At 32.6% G+C, this 17,266-nt stretch overlaps 1 protein-coding gene across 1 annotated transcript in view; it reads right to left on the bottom strand.

The window, feature by feature from the left end:
* Nucleotides 1-15,219, bottom strand: part of LOC134842908 (integrin alpha ina-1-like) — a 71,779-nt gene extending 56,560 nt beyond the window's left edge. The window contains exon 1 of the mRNA XM_063859438.1: nt 15,196-15,219. The gene's annotated coding sequence lies outside the window, so the exon portion shown is untranslated. The remainder of the gene's footprint in view (nt 1-15,195) is intronic.
* Nucleotides 15,220-17,266: the final 2,047 nt, after the last annotated feature.

Here is a 17,266-nt window from a genome sequence, read left to right as displayed (position 1 = left end):
CAAATCGTTGTGTATTTGAATTTGATCTAGAGTAGTTATTTCGACTATTTGGTCTATTGTAGTGATTTTGTGATGAATTATTCGTGTTTCTTCGTTCTGGTGATCTTCCTCTATAACTTGAGTTATATGGTGATTGATTTCTTGTATAGTTTGTATTGTTCGGGAGTGGTTTTCCTGAACTGTTGTTGCTGTGGACTGTTTTGTTCGGTAGATTTTGATATTTTTTCATGTATTGATAGAATGATTTATTTGGTTCTTTATATTTTTGAGGTTTATTTTGATTGTCTTGCTGTTTTTGTCTACATTCGGAAATACTATGTCCGTATCGTCGGCAATAATTACACCATTTTTTGAAAGATGGTTTGCCTTTAAAGTTTGGGTTCTTTTCATAAATATTGAGTATTTCAGTGATTTTTTCAACGAGGTCTGTCTCTGATTCCTGTATATTATTAATATTAGTGGGAGTCGTTTCAATTTTGTTAACGTATTGTAATTTCAGATTTTCCGTTTCTTCTAGTTTCATCGTGATTTCTGCTTGTTCTAATTTGTCTACTAGTTTTCGAAAATCTAAATCGGGTTCTCGAATTGAAGAAGGATGGGATGCTCTCTTTTTTATTGCTATTTTCCTTAATTGTGGTGTTAAGGTCATCATTAAGATTTCTGTCATCTTTGTGTTTTTATAGTCATGTGTATTTAATGAATATGCTTTTCGAACTAGTGTTTCGATTCGTACTGCTATTTGCTTGATGGTTTCGTTTGGTAATCTGCGAATTTCATTACATAAAACTCTTTGTTGTTGTTTGTTTCTTTCGGAGTCAAACATTTTTGAAAATTCCTGTGTAAACCTTTTCCAGTTTGATTTTATTTCTAGAGGTAGTACTGAAAACCATTTTTGGGCTGCGCCATCTAAGGTTGTTTGTATTAACGCTGTGCGTCGATGTATCCAATTTTGATGTAGTGGCGTATTAATTGGTTCAGGTCCAATATTTAAAATCAGGTTTGCTGTTACTGCATTTAAATAATCTTCTACAGAATATTCAGGGTCTGTTCCTGTGAAAACCATTAAAGGTTTGTTTGATGTTATTGATGATCCACCCATAAGGTATGGATTCATTGTCATTTGTAATGATTCTGCTGCATTTGGCATTTGAGAAAAATTTGAAAGTTGGTTTCTTGTTATTTCATGTTGTTGGAGATAATATGGGAGTGGTATTTCATTTTGCATTTGTGATGCTTGATACGATTGTGCAGTCATTGGATTTTGTTGTTGAATTGGTTGAAAAGATTGTGTATTAATTAGATTTTGTTGTTGAATTGGTTGTTGATGTTGTGCATCTATTGGTTGTGGAGAAAAATTTCTATGATTTGTACGTGTTCTCTGTATTCCTTGTCTACGATATTCTTGAGTATTTGGTGCAAATATATCTGGTTGTAAGAAATCATCATCTGAGGATAAATAATCCATTTGATAAGATGTCTGTTTTTTATTTTTATTTTGTTGAAAAAATGGGTAATTTTCACTGTGATCCTGTGGAGGATTTGTTTGGAAATTTATTGAATTAGGTTGGGTCATTGGGTTATCCCAATTTCGAGATCTTGTATTTTGGTTAAAATTTCTTTGTGGTTGATTATATGTTTTTGATGGATGTGTATAATTATAATTATGGTCTGCAAAGTTGTTTCTAGTGAATGTTTTGCGTGTTTTTGATGGTATTGTCATGGGTCTGTATGTTTGGTAATCCATATGTGAATATTTAGGGGCAACCGAAGGTTTAACGGTTGATTGTAAGGTTACCTGTGTTTGTGAAGGATTTGTATTTCTTGGTGTTGTTAAATTTGGGCGTATTGGTGAAATACTTTGTTGTGTAGTTGTTGTGTGTACAATTTCTTCATTTATGAAGTGTGATGGTGTCTGGATATCTTGTTGAGTAAGATTCCTAGTTCCATTGAGGTTTTCATTGTGTATAACTGTAGAGTTTAAACTATTATTTTGTGTATCGGGTAAAAATGTATTATAGTTTAATGGTGTTGCATCAATGGTTAATGGTATTACTTTTACATAATCTCTTATGTAAGATATCGTACTTATTGCTTGACTTGAGATTGTTTGTGGGAAGCTTATAAATGCGGGATGAGACCATTCGGGGTCCCAAACATAATCTGATTGTTCTGTGATAGCGGTATCATCGTTCGAGTTTTGGGGTCTAAAATTTTTTCTTGCTTGTGCAATTAAATCAATATTGTGTGTGAAATAATCTATTATGAACCATGCCAAAATTTTTTGTAGATCGTGTTTTGTATGTTGTGAAACGTCGTCTTTCGTGAAATTCTCTTTAATGATGTTTAAATAACTAGAGAGTAGTGTGATTTCATGTCGTACTCTTAAATGTTTAGATGTTTCTGTCGGTGAGACATTTGTTATTGGGATTTCGTTTTCTAATATCGAAATATAACTATATATTATTGCGAAAACTTCATTGGTGAATATGGAGTTTGCTCTTTGTGAGTTATGATATTGGATGCTTTTTATATATTCTGAAAAAACTTTTGAAAATTCTAAATCAAGATCGTCTGTTTGAATTGTATATATTCTATTATTATGGTTTGGTGAGGTGAATTCTATGGAGTAGATTCCATACTGTTGTGTTATGTTGCATATATCTTTTAAGTAGTGGTCTATGATTTGTCTTTTGATTTTTACATCTGGGAACTCTGTTTTACATGGACTGATTCCGGGTTCAAATAAATTTTTGAGTAAATTTTGACAAAATATGTGTTGTCCTCTATCAGTATCTGCATCTACTATAAAAGGAAAGATTTCATCATCATCTGGAGTTTCGTCACCTGGGGTGTGCGTTGAACTCATTTTTTCGTTCGATGACTGTTAATATGTAATTATTAATGTGTCGAATTGGTTGATTCCAATTGTATAAATGTACTGGTTTGTGTTTATACTGCTTTTTTATTCTTCTTTTTCCTCTTTGTGATGAATTTGAAGTTGTTTCTGAGTCAGAGAAATATAATTGATCGTGAAGTGGGTAATTTTTATCTATTGATTCTTTTAGTTTGTAAAGTTCGTCTAAACTGTTGGTTTCTGATTCTGAAAATGCGTTTCGATTTTTTGAAAATCTTTTTCGTGTTATTTGTCTTTGTTTCGTTATTATTTTTCTTTTTAGTGTTTGTCGTTTTGTTCGAATGTATCCAACTGTTTGTGTATGAGGTGTGATTACAAGGTCGTATTTTTTGTTATCTATTTCACAATTGTGTAAAACGATTGTTTGTTTATTTCCTAGGTTTTTAAATGACATAAGGTTTAGGATGACGGATGCAAAAGGTTGTTAAATGGTTTCTATCTTCTTAAACTGTTAGTTCTTACGATTTTTTGGTTAGCCTAACCTGGGTCTGTTTGTTCAGGGTTGGAGAGAAAAGTATATCGATTCCGAAGAATGATTTTTTACTTTCTCGTGGCTAGTATAAGTTAAGGTGTTAACTTACTTAATCTTACTTAGGGGTAGTGATTGTGTTCAAGGGTTGGAGAATAGTAAATCGATCCACAAGGTTCAGGTATAATTAGAACGCGAGTAGTTCGTTAGATACTATTTTAAACTTACTAAGTCTAAGATTTATCCTGGGTCTGGTAAGAGGGGGGGTCAAGTGAAGGATGAATAACCGAAGTTCTTCACTGTTTATCCTAATTTGAATGATTAGTTTTGTTTAAAAATTTCTATTAGTCTTGGGTCTTTAGAAAGGGTTGGGTAGTGAATCGACGTTTGAGGTCGTTAGACACTAATTAAGTGGGTGGGGGAGAACAAAGTTGTTCTGTTTGATCCAAGGATAAGCCTTGATGATCAAATTTGAAATTTAATTAAGTAGAAAATGATTTAAGATCCAAGGATAAGCCTTGATGATCTGGTTTTAAAATTAAGTGAATTTAAGTTTTAATAAATTTTTAAATGTGTGTAAAGGAAAGATTTAGTGTTTTGATGATGTTAGTGGGTTTATGATTGCTGTTATGTTTTAGATGATGGAGCTGGAACAACAGGATGATTTATGATTACTAACCATTTATTGTCATGCTACTAATTTTTATTTTTTATTTTTCAATAAATATTTTTCAAACATGTTTTGTATATTACTGCAGAATTTTAGGAAAACGATCTTAGATCTTTTTATCAATCGTTATTGTATATTAATAATTTTGTTTAGCGCCTGAAATGATTTTGAAGATTGACTTCAAAATTTTAGGTTTGCAAATGAAAATCTAAATTCATTGCCAGTAGTATTCTAAATATAAAAGTTTGTTCTGGTTTTTGCCTAACTATCATATAGCTATATGGCAAGTTTCTACTTTGTCGTATGTCGTCTCTGGTTCGAGGTCTTCTTCCAATTCCGGGTAGTTCTGTTATGGTTCGGAATATTGGCTCTGATCTATTGAGTCGTAGAGACATTTCGATTAAATTATTGTCGTATAACATTTTGTAAATGTTTTTGTCTAATTTCTAATCTATTTTGGTTAATTCTAATCTATTAAGGTCTTGTTCGAGACTTATGGTCGCACCAGATGAGTTAGGACCGAGTTGGTTAACTCATAGAGTAATTTCGGATAGGGTACACCGTCTGCTCGTCACGCTATCTTATTTTCGGCCGGATAGATTCGTGCAACTTCTTAGTCTAATACCGATCCTAATCTTACTCTTATACTATCTAGTCTCAGGTTGTTTAACTAGTCTCTGCTAGGCTCAATAGATCTAGGGTATACTGGTTTATTGCGGCTGCTGAAGTGCTCGGGAGAGTCCAACTAATTTCTAAGTTAAATTCAAATCTCTCTGGTGCTGAAGTTACAAGTAACTTCAGCACTTACAAATAAGTGGGTTGTTAGTTAGATGGATCATGATTGGTTAATATTAAATACTTTACATTGGTAAAATATCTAAATTATCCAATCATAAAATGTAGTTTAGATCAGGTTCCATTACCTCCATTTTCTGTAAGCTTACCTCATTTTGAAAACAAGTTTTTATTTGTTCCGACTTTTCAAAACAGCGATTGACCAAATAACTGTGTTGGGTGGATTTTTTATCCAGAAAATCTCCGACTCTTTGTATAGCAGTTTTTGAGGGAATTTTTATAGAGCTTGAAGAAGTCAATTTTTTATGACACCTAAATTTAGACTTTTAGTCATTTTAAAAATTTTTAAGTTTTAGAAATAGCCAGTTTGACAACTTTTGGATAATTAATGCGTCCTATTCACCAGTTTTCTGTTATCTCGTAGTGTAAGAGACGAAAAAATAAGGCTCAAAAACTTTTCCAGGTTGAGTTTCACGGGTCGAGGTACTTAAGTTTTGACTTTAAAAGTCGGCCAATTGCAGTTTTGCGACTGATATTCTGCGATCGAGAAGCAGTTTTAAGTCGAGCGCGAAGACAAAACATACCTAATTTTGATCGAGAAAGTCGAAACATAGGTCGAGAAAGTCGAAACACAGGTCGAAAAAAAAACGAAACATATGTCAAAAAGTCGAAATGTACCTGATTTTGGTCGAAAAAGTTGAAACATAGGTCGAGCAAGTCAAAAAATAGTTCGAGACAGTCGACACTTAGGTGGAGACAGTCGAAACATACCCAATTTTGGCCGAAAAGTCGAAAGATAGGTCGAGCACAGCCACAACATTAGGCAAGCACGGTCGAAACATAAGTCGGTCGAAACACGGTCGAAACAGAGCGCAGTCGAAGCACCCCTGGAACACGATCGAAACATACTTCGAGCACACTTCGAGTGGAAACATAATTTGATAAAATACATACCCAGGTTGGAAAAAAAACGCCAGTCAGACTATTTGCGCTTGCAAAATTAGCATTTCACAAGTCCAAAAATAATCTGACAAATAATCTGAAAAAATTTCCTGTACAAAAAAAAACAGACCGCAAATTCTGAAAAGTGTCACAAAAAAATTTAGGTTTAGAAAAATCATGGGGCTGCGGACGCCGAAAAAAAAAACACATAATATAATTTTTGAAGATTTGAAATTAATGTCATCTGCAAAGATGCATTGGGAACAAGATCCAAGAATTATCAGAACAAAATTCAGTTTTTCAGTACAAGAAACTGTTTGAAAATTAAAAATGATTTTCAGTTCGGATGCAAGTGAGAGCAAAAAAATGAAGCATCAGGCGAAGCTGTAAAATCTTAAGACATTAGCAACAAAATGAAGCCATGCTACATGAGTTAACCACAAATCACCAGTAAAGTTTCAATTTTTGAAAATTACTAAAATATTTCTGTTTGCGAGTAATTTAGGGCAGTAAACTGAGACATTAACGAATCAATTGAACCAACCAACTTAAGGACATGAGCAAAATAATGAAGCTAAAAGACCTCAGATAGTCACAAAATTTCATGTTAAATTAAAAAAAGTAAAAAGGACTTGACTTGACTCAAAACGTCAAGAAATTACAAACATCGACTCAGAGAGTCGAAAATGGACATGGTTCGATCGGTTTTGTTGAATCATGATTCGAGCAGAACCGGCTCGATCACCTCCATCATGCTCGAGCACCTGAGTACGGTCGCACACAGTCTTTGAGTTGGAGACAGTCGCAAACTATCTTGCTTGTGTCGAGCACGAATGAGCATGTTTTTTGTCTCCCACGGTCGAATTACATTTTTTTGGTCGAGCTAAATTTGTTTTGCTAGGGTCGAGCACAGTCGAGCAAAATTTTTGCTGTCAAGATGATCGAAACATACCAACTTTTGGTCGAGACTGTCAAAATATAAAGTGGTCGAAACATAAACCTCAACCCGGGTGGTCGAAATATAGATATAGGTCACCTAAAGTCGAAATATATGTTGAGAACAGTCAAAAAATGAATCGAGCAAAGTCAAAGCATAGGTCGAAAACAGTCGTAACATAAATCGAGCACAGTCGAAACATAAAACGAGCAAAGTCAGAAAATAGATCAAAACATAGGTTGAAACAGAGCGAAAAGTCAAAAAACGGACCCAAAAATGCTTTTTTTGGATTTATTATTGGCACAACTAAACGATAGATGCAAATCGCAGAATAATCCCTGATAAACTTGTTTTTGATGTGCAGTTAGCTAGATTAGATACAGGACCACCACGAGAAGACCGACAAACAGGACCCAAAAACGATGGCTAAATTGTAGGGACAACGATAAAATCGACTCCTCAAAAACAAAAAGCTGAAAAACACCACGATGAAATTTCAATACATCATTAAAATATCAGTCGGAGTTTTTTTTTAAAACAGTTACTTAAAGGATAAACATTCTAACTCACCTAGGGGCTAAAACTTCAAATCGTTTTTAGGTTTCAAACCAATTTAAAAATACACTCGAAAAGATTTTTAAATGCTTCTCATATAGTTAGTTACAATTGGAAACTGTATGATAAGCATACTTTCATAGTGTCTATATTTGATGTTGTCTGATAGGCCTTTTTCTTGTATAGACGTCAAACCGAGAGTTTCATTTGCTTTATTTCAGACGGGGATCACCGCCCTTTTAATTAGCTCGTGTATACAATGCTGGTTCAACTGACAACAATGATTTACAATAAAAAACAAGCATGGCAAAATAAGTTTTAGCGCTCGCTTGAAGCAAATCTGAGATAGATCAAACAAATTTTAGAGATTTTTTTGTTCGTCGAGGAAGTCGAAACCGTCAAAAAATACCCATTTTTTTCTCAAAAAAGTTGAATTATATCTATGCGGTGTCGAAAAAACAAAAAAAAAGTTTTTAAAAATGACAGTCGAGAAAGTCGAAACATAAATATGCAAGGTCAAACAATAACGAACATATTTTTTGGTTGGGTCGAAAAAGTTGAAACATACCAAAACTTGATCGAGAAAGTCGAAACATACCGATGTTTGGTCGAGAAAGTTGAGACATACCAATTTTTGGTCGAGAAAGTCGAGACATAAATCGAGCACCTCGACTGGGGTTAGACAAATTACTTGATCCAAAAACTGCATTACCAGATGAGAAAAATATCACTTTGAACTTGTAAATCCGTTTTTGCGAAAAAAAACAATGCGTTCTTGCCAACAGGAAAATTTGCCGACAAAAGTTCAAAATCATCAATTTAGGCAAAAACTACCGCAGGTGTTCAATGAATGGTCTGAGTATGCTTGATAAGAGTTGTCTTTTTAATCCAATTATCGATGAGAAGATTGAATATTTCCACTGGGTATTGTTTTTTGTTCAAATAAATTTGGATTTTTTAAAGTCATTTTATTGCAGTTCCTCGTCCCACCAGAGAGTTATAGATGTCTTCTGTTCAAATTTAGATCGATATTTCATCTGAATTTTTTTTAAAGAAAGCAACATAGGTTTGAAAGATACCGTTTGGCTAGTTTGGGACAGTTTTTCTGCGAGACATTTCGTGCTACTAACGCCCGCAAGTAGCGGTTGAATCCAACTCTAAACTCGCTCCAAATTGACTTGAGGCAAGCTATTAGAGTTTGACAAAGCACTATTAGAAGCTAATTGCATCATTTTGTATTTTTGAATAGCGTGTGGGGATAAGATCTTTTATTTTGAATTCGATCTAATGAGAACGACCCCTTACACTTTAAGACAAAAATCTATGGCCTTGACTTGAAACGAGGAGTCTTGTTTACCTCTATTTTCTAAGGAGAGCCGATTTGAATCTTACAAAAGTTTTATATAAGAAAAAACAGAATTGCAGCAACTTTGTACAAACCAATGATCAAAGTGCCGAGTGTTAGACTGCTAGTAGTCTATAAATAGTCTATTGCAAATTTTCTAAAGTGAATTATGGGACAATTGTTTGAACATATTTGCTTCTAAAAAATCCTTCTACTTTGAGGTATTTTGAGCTATTGCTTGAAATTTTGACGAAAGTAACGCTTTATTTTTGCTTGGGTAAATTTTAAAACAGACTATATTTGACAGTCGAACTGAAACTTTTTGATGAGAATCTATTATACTCCAAGGTATGATGTGGTTCAATTCAAAATAATTTTTTGCCTGCAAAACTTTTAAGTAAATTTACATGGCTTTGAAAATTGTCACCAGGTCTTGCTATAGCTTAGAAATATTTACAAGAAGTTATCTAGAATGTTGAAAGTTCGTCATTGATATTGATAAATTTGTTTCAATTTAAGGTAAACAAATTCTAAGTCTCAAACTGGAATTGGTCGTGTATATTAAGTTAAGTCAACAATATTGAAACAAATCATTTTGACGGCAATCAGTTTTCAGTTTTCTTTAAGTATATTCGTGATGAATTATTTTCTTACCGATATTTTTTAAAATTAAAAAAAGACTTACCCTATTGTGCAAATTTTCTACTTTCATCGATGCTGTACGTCTTATAATGGCTAACTCTGGTAATCTTACGATGCCAAAGAAAGAAAAATGAACCTAATTATAATAGATAGTTTGTATATTTGTCGATCGATTCAAGTTGCACAAAGTTTTGAAAAAGTTTTTTTATTCAAAAAAAATCAACTTTACAATTTACACGGAAAGAAAACAGTCGTTGGTTCTAACAAGTTTTCTTATACCGACTTTTGAAGAAAGTGCAGAATAATAAGCCTGATGTGGTTTATTTTTTTTCAGTAACTGATATTATTTTTTCTACTTGCTAACCAAGCGTTTTTGACGGAAATTTTTTATACCAATTTGAAAAGATATTTTCCCTGTGATTGTTCGTAATGAAGTTACGGGCGTTCAAAAATTGCTAATTTGGCCAATTTGGGATAATTAAATGCGTTATATTGCGTACATATAACAAGCGTAACGAGTGAATTTAGGCGTTCTAAACTTAAATTGAGGCCAGCAATTTAATCATATTCATTATCGCACGCAAAACACACCCTTGGTATTTTACGTAGCGTGTGGGGGATAGAATGAAGAAAAATTGAAGATAAAAATTTTGTCCATCATTCAATAAAAAAAATTAATTGGCCTTAAGTGAGGCCGGAACATTCTTGGCTTTGCCTTGGTATACTAGCAGTCTTCTCTCAACAAAACTTTGCGAAAACTAATTAAATTTTGCACAAACTTTTTTGTAAAATGATTTGATGAAATCAATACGGAAGTTGACGTCAGCGGCTTCTGCAAAGTATCACAAATCACCTCTCATACTCAGGTAAAGTTCATACCTCGTACCATATAATTATTTTTCACAAAGCATAAGAAATTGAGGAGCATGCTTCAGAATGTAAGGTACACTTTTTGTGCAAAACTATCAAAACTTATAATTTTAAAAAAAAATAGTTTTTTTGATCGTTTTTCCTTGCTCCAATTCCTTATGCGGCTTTCAAATTATAAGTACAAAATTTCAATTACGTATTGTATGTGTTACCCAAAAAAAAACTTTCAAATTAGAAATTTAGTGATGGTCAATTATATCCAAAGATTGAAACAAAACTGAAAAAAAATTTGAACTTAACTTTTATTAAATTTAAGCGAAAAAATTCACTGAAATTGAACAGTCTTTAGAAGACACCAATTTTCTATTTCGAAAATTGATTTCAAATAAGATACAACTTTACCACGATGAAATTTTAATACATCATTAAAATATCAGTCGGAGTTTTTTTTAAAACAGTTACTTAAAGGATAAACATTCTAACTCACCTAGGGGCTAAAACTTCAAATCGTTTTTAGGTTTCGAGCCAATTTAAAAATACCTTCGAAAAGATTTTTAAATGCTTCTCATATAGTTAGTTACAATTGGAAACTGCATGATAAGCATATTTTCATAGTTTCTATATTTGATGTTGTCTGATAGGCCTTTTTCTTGTATAGACGTCAAACCGAGAGTTTCAGTTGCTTTATTTCAGACGGGGATCACCGCCCTTTTAATTAGCTCGTGTATACAATGCTGGTTCAACTGACAACAATGATTTACAATAAAAAACAAACATGGCAAAACAAGTTTTAGCGCTCGCTTGAAGCAAATCTGAGATAGATCAAACAAATTTTAGAGATTTTTTTGTTCGTCGAGGAAGTCGAAACCGTCAAAAAATACCCATTTTTTTCTCAAAAAAGTTGAATTACATCTATGCGGTGTCGAAAAAACAAAAAAAAGTTTTTAAAAATCCCAGTCGTGAAAGTCGAAACATAAATATGCAAGGTCAAACAAAAACGAACATATTTTTTGGTTGGGTCGAAAAAGTTGAAACATACCAAAACTTGATCGAGAAAGTCGAAACATACCGATGTTTGGTCGAGAAAGTCGAGACATACCAATTTTTGGTCGAGAAAGTCGAGACATAAATCGAGCACCTCGATTGGGGTTAGACAAATTACTTGATCCGAAAACTGCATTACCAGATGAGAAAAATATCACTTTGTACTTGTAAATCCGTTTTTGCGAAAAAAAAAACAATGCGTTCTTGCCAACAGGAAAATTTGCCGACAAAAGTTCAAAATCATCAATTTAGGCAAAAACTACCGCAGGTGTTCAATGAATGGTCTGAGTATGCTTGATAAGAGTTGCCTTTTTAACCCAATTATCGATGAGAAGATTGAATATTTCCACTGGGTATGGTTTTTTGTTCAAAAAAATTTTGATTTTTTAAAGTCATTTTATTGCAGTTCCTCGTCCCACCAGAGAGTTATAGATGTCTTCTGTTCAAATTTAGATCGATATTTTATCTGATTTTTTTTTAAAGAAAGCTACATAGGTTTGAAAGATACCGTTTGGTTAGTTTGGGACAGTTTTTCTGCGAGACATTTCGTGCTACTAACGCCCGCAAGTAGCGGTTGAATCCAACTCTAAACTCGCTCCAAATTGACTTGAGGCAAGCTATTAGAGTTTGACAAAGCACTATTAGAAGCTAATTGCATCATTTTGTATTTTTGAATAGCGTGTGGGGATAAGATCTTTTATTTTGAATTCGATCTAATGAGAACGACTCCTTACACTTTAAGACAAAAATCTATGGCCTTGACTTGAAACGAGGAGTCTTGTTTTCCTCTATTTTTTAAGGAGAGCCGATTTCAATCTTACAAAAGTTTTATATAAGAAAAATCAGAATTGCAGCAACTTTGTACAAACCAATGATCAAAGTGCCAAGTGTTAGACTGCTAGTAGTCTATAAATAGTCTATTGCAAATTTTCCAAGGTGAACTATTGGACAATTGTTTGAAAATATTTGCTTCTAAAAAAACCTTCTAGTTTGAGGTATTTTGAGCTATTGCTTGAAATTTTGACGAAAGTAACGCTTTATTTTTGCTTGAGTAAATTTTAAAACAGACTATATTTGACAGTCGAACTGAAACTTTTTGATGAGAATCTATTATACTCCAAGGTATGATGTGGTTCAATTCAAAATAATTTTTTGCCTGCAAAACTTTTAAGTAAATTTACATGGCTTTGAAAATTGTCACCAGGTCTTGCTATAGCTTAGAAATATTTACAAGAAGTTATCTAGAATGTTGAAAGTTTGTCAATGATATTGATAAATTTGTTTCAATTTAAGGTAAAAAATTTCTAAGTCTCAAACTGGAATTGGTCGTGTATATTAAGTTAAGTCAACAATATTGAAACAAATCATTTTGACGGCAATCAGTTTTCAGTTTTCTTTAAGTATATTCGTGATGAATTATTTTCTTACCGATATTTTTTAAAATTAAAAAAAGACTTACCCTATTGTGCAAATTTTCTACTTTCATCGATGCTGTACGTCTTATAATGGCTAACTGTGGTAATCTTACGATGCCAAAGAAAGAAAAATGAACCTAATTATAATAGATAGTTTGTATAATTGTCGATCGATTCAAGTTGCACAAAGTTTTGAAAAAGTTTTTTTATTCAAAAAAAATCAACTTTACAATTTACACGGAAAGAAAACAGTCGTTGGTTCTAACAAGTTTTCTTATACCGACTTTTGAAGAAAGTGCAGAATAATAAGCCTGATGTGGTTTATTTTTTTTCAGTAACTGATATTATTTTTTCTACTTGCTAACCAAGCGTTTTTGACGGAAATTTTTTATACCAATTTGAAAAGATATTTTCCCTGTGATTGTTCGTAATGAAGTTACGGGCGTTCAAAAATTGCTAATTTGGCCAATTTGGGATAATTAAATGCGTTATATTGCGTACATATAACAAGCGTAACGAGTGAATTTAGGCGTTCTAAACTTAAATTGAGGCCAGCAATTTAATCATATTCATTATCGCACGCAAAACACACCCTTGGTATTTTACGTAGCGTGTGGGGGATAGAATGAAGAAAAATTGAAGATAAAAATTTTGTCCATCATTCAATAAAAAAAATTAATTGGCCTTAAGTGAGGCCGGAACATTCTTGGCTTTGCCTTGGTATACTAGCAGTCTTCTCTCAACAAAACTTTGCGAAAACTAATTAAGTTTTGCACAAACTTTTTTGTAAAATGATTTGATGAAATCAATACGAAAGTTGACGTCAGCGGCTTCTGCAAAGTATCACAAATCACCTCTCATACTCAGGTAAAGTTCATACCTCGTACCATATAATTGATTTTGATAAAGCATAAGAAATTGAGGAGCATGCTTCAGAATGTAAGGGACAATTTTTGTGCAAAACTATCAAAACTTATAATTTTTAAAAAAAATAGTTTTTTTGATCGTTTTTCCTTGCTTCAATTCCTTATGCGGCTTTCAAATTATAAGTACAAAATTTCAATTACGTATTGTATGTGTTACCCAAAAATAAACTTTCAAATTAGAAATTTAGTGATAGTCAATTATATCCAAAGATTGAAACAAAACTGAAAAAAAATTGAACTTAACTTTTATTAAGTTTAAGCTAAAAAATTCACTGAAATTGAACAGTATTTAGAAGACACCAATTTTCTATTTTGAAAATTGATTTCAAATAAGATACAACTTTTGAAGTATTTTTTGGAGTGGTGTCATTGCTTTAAACTTTGATATTTTTTTGTAATTTAAAAAGTTACTGCAAGTGATTCGAAAATTTTTGAATTTACAAAAGCTTTCAATTTTTTTTAGTAATTGCTGAAGCAAAAAAGGACAAAATTTGATATAATTCTTGCTGCGACTTTCGAAGAAAATCAAGAAACAATTTTTTTTTTGTGGTTTTTCTTCTTCAGATCAGATATTGAGACAAAAAAAATATGCATTGAAAATTAAAGCAGAAGTTAATTTTTTGCAAGTTTTTTCAACAATGCAAACTTTTCAAATAATACATATGCAAAAATTCTATTTTGGAGTGCATTTAATTGCAAAATGTTCCCCTTTAAAGTAACTTTACCAGTGATATTGTTCAGGGGCGGATCTAGGATTTTCTCCAGTCGTGATTTTCTTCGATCGACCAAATTGATTTTCTGAGCACTCTCAAATCAGAATAAAGGCCCCATTTCAACCAAATTTTCTTCGCCGTAGGCAAATTTTTGGAAATTTCTGACCAAAAAATTGTGTTTTTTCGGCGTGCGTTCCTCCCTAAAAATTTAGTATACTTTTACTTCAAAGGTGTCTTTAGAATTTTTTGAATCGTTAAGCGAAAACTGATTACCTCAAAATAGTAAAACGGGTGACCCATTGGGTCGGCAAAGAGTCGATTCCCTGAATGGGGTGGACTCCCCCACCCCCTAAATCCGCTGGTGATCTTAGATGATAATTTTGGGACCGTATTTTGTGATTGGTTACAGCACTTACAATTTAACGTTTGATATACTCTCCTCTCTACAAAATTCAATTGATAAAAATATTATCGGATACCCACTGAAGGGCAGTCGAATCAGTCTGAAGTTTTGCACTCTTATAAGGCAGGTGAAAAAAAACTCAATGAGTTTTTTTCCTAATTACTCACATTCTTTCGTCGAAAATGGCCATAAAGTTTGACTTTTTATGTTTTTTTTTCAGAAAAAACTGTTCGTCAAAATGAACATAACAAGAAAAGTTTTCCCGATTTAAAAGATTTTCCATCAAAACTCTGGTATCGTGTCTTGTCTTGAGATTTGATTGAAATTTTAAAGTTCTTCACACAGAACGTTTTCTAATAGCCTTTATCATTGAAACAGAAGCTACCAGTTTAGCATCAAACTTGTATTGCGCTAATAGCTCTACTATTTTTTTTATTGAATACTTAAAAAAGAAAAGTTCAATTTTTGTTCAAAAATTTTTTTTAACTTCAATTAAAGCATAAACTACTCATTTAATTTTGCTAAGATGGTAAACTTTCCCGTAGAATTACGTACCTTAGTTCGCTCGAATCACTCCACCAATTTTCGAGGTGAGGTATTTCATAGTTATAGTCACTCCTTATCGTTTTAACCTAAACAGATCTTGAATAACTGTTAAATGCTTGTTTTAACACTTGCTCAATGGTAAAAAATGAGCTATTTAATGCACTGAGTTTGAGTCCGGGGTGGCTTGGTCCTAGAAAAATTTCGAACGTTCGTAACGCTATCTTATTTTCGGCCGGATAGAATTGTGCAACTTCTTATTCTAATACCGATCCTAATCTTACTCTTATATTTCGTAGTCTAAGTAGATCTAGTATATACTGGTATTCTTGCGCGGCTAGAGGAGAGGAACAACAACTGCTTTCTAAGTTAAATTTATTTTTCTCAAGCTGAAACTTTAAATAGTTTCAGCCTTACAAGTTATTAAAAGTTTTAATCATGGATCATGAATAGTCATGGATCATGTTAGTTCTAATTATTTTAAAGTGATAGTTAACAGGAATATAATTGGTAATATTAAATATTCGTTTTGAGCTGGTTCTAACCAGGCGGTGTTTAAGAAATTTTTAGGTTTTATTTTTTTTCCAGTGAAGGATGGATATTGCTTCTAACAGATTTTTTACTTAACAATCAGTTTGTTTGAAAGTGTGTGATATGCTAATTCAAAAAAATTTCAACTTCTTGGCAATTATTCTTGGCAATTTTGTAAGTTTGATTCTTGAACAATGTTCTATCCCACAACGAAAAATTAAAAAATACATTTGAGAAAGTTCCTTCGAAAAAAAAACGCCAAAAATCTCATTCCATCTTGAAACAACAAACCCATCGACCTAATAAAAAATCGTTATAGAGAGTTATTTAATTTTTTTTGAAGTTTTTATCGCACACTTTCATGAAAGCAGAAGTTTTTAAAAAGTTCTGTTACAAGCAAATACAAATACTGACAGTGCTACAACTCTAAAAAATTGACAATCAATAGCATTTAAAATGTTTTACAGAATTTATGAAAAGTCACTTGATTTTTTGCCGTTTTCAACCCAAGAGTTCGTGATGAGAATAAATGTTTCTTCAAAAAAAACATGAAAAAACTCATGCTCAGCACATGTTTGCTCATTTGAAGCTTTTATTTCTGAAAACCTTGTACTTCATGACAAATATTCCGATTATTCTGAATAAGCTACTACTAGTGTCGCCGCTGATGCTGCTCTCGGTGCTGTGAAAATTGTCGATGGAGAAAAAATTAACAGCACAAGTTTGTAGAAAAAATCCTGATGCAACAAATGTGATTGGCGGTAATTGACCAGAAAGGAAGATTAATTGATTAATCTTCGAAACAAAAGTAATCAACATCGAAGGCTTCTAACCATATTTGTCGCAGAAAGACCTCAAAAAGTTCAATTGAGAGATAACTTAAACTTGCTTAAAATTTGATCAATAGTCGACTCTAGTGATGTTAATCCCGATGAGCGGATGAAATTTATTCAAATGCCGACTTGAGACCTGGTTTGATTTTATCTTCAGAAGATAAAGATTTTTTTAATTGGTCGGAAAATGCAGCAGTCCTGAGGATTTTATAACATGTGGAGGGGAATGGGTACTGCAAGATGTCACTCAAATTTGTTAGCTTACGATTTGTGACACGTCTTACATTTTAATTTTGCAAAATCTACGCTAAAAGCCTGATTCATTTCAATTCAAATTGCCTTTCAAAATTTGAGAACCTTAGAATTTGACTAAAACAAAACTTAAAGCAAAACTAATTTTTTTTCAATTTGGTATACGGTTGCCTATAATCTGAAGCATGGACCTCATTTTGTTTGGAACATCAAACAAATAGCCTACCCATCAGTCGCATAAAAAACGTTCTGATACACAAACAGCTAAAAAGCACACAAAGCTCGTTGAAACTAAGATTTATTTTTGAATTTCCCATCGATTGAAAATTTGAACAATTCAACGAAAAGAGGGTGAAAATGTTCCAGTAGCAAAAATGAGATTTCTTGCTCATGTTTGTATCAAATAAATCAAAATTTGATAACAGCACCGAAACTGCCATAATTGATATAAACATGCTTCTCTTGTA

This window comes from Symsagittifera roscoffensis, chromosome 3 (genome assembly GCF_963678635.1).
Source record: "Symsagittifera roscoffensis chromosome 3, txSymRosc1.1, whole genome shotgun sequence".
NCBI lineage: Eukaryota > Metazoa > Xenacoelomorpha > Acoela > Convolutidae > Symsagittifera > Symsagittifera roscoffensis.
This window is presented reverse-complemented; position numbering and strand designations above follow the sequence as displayed.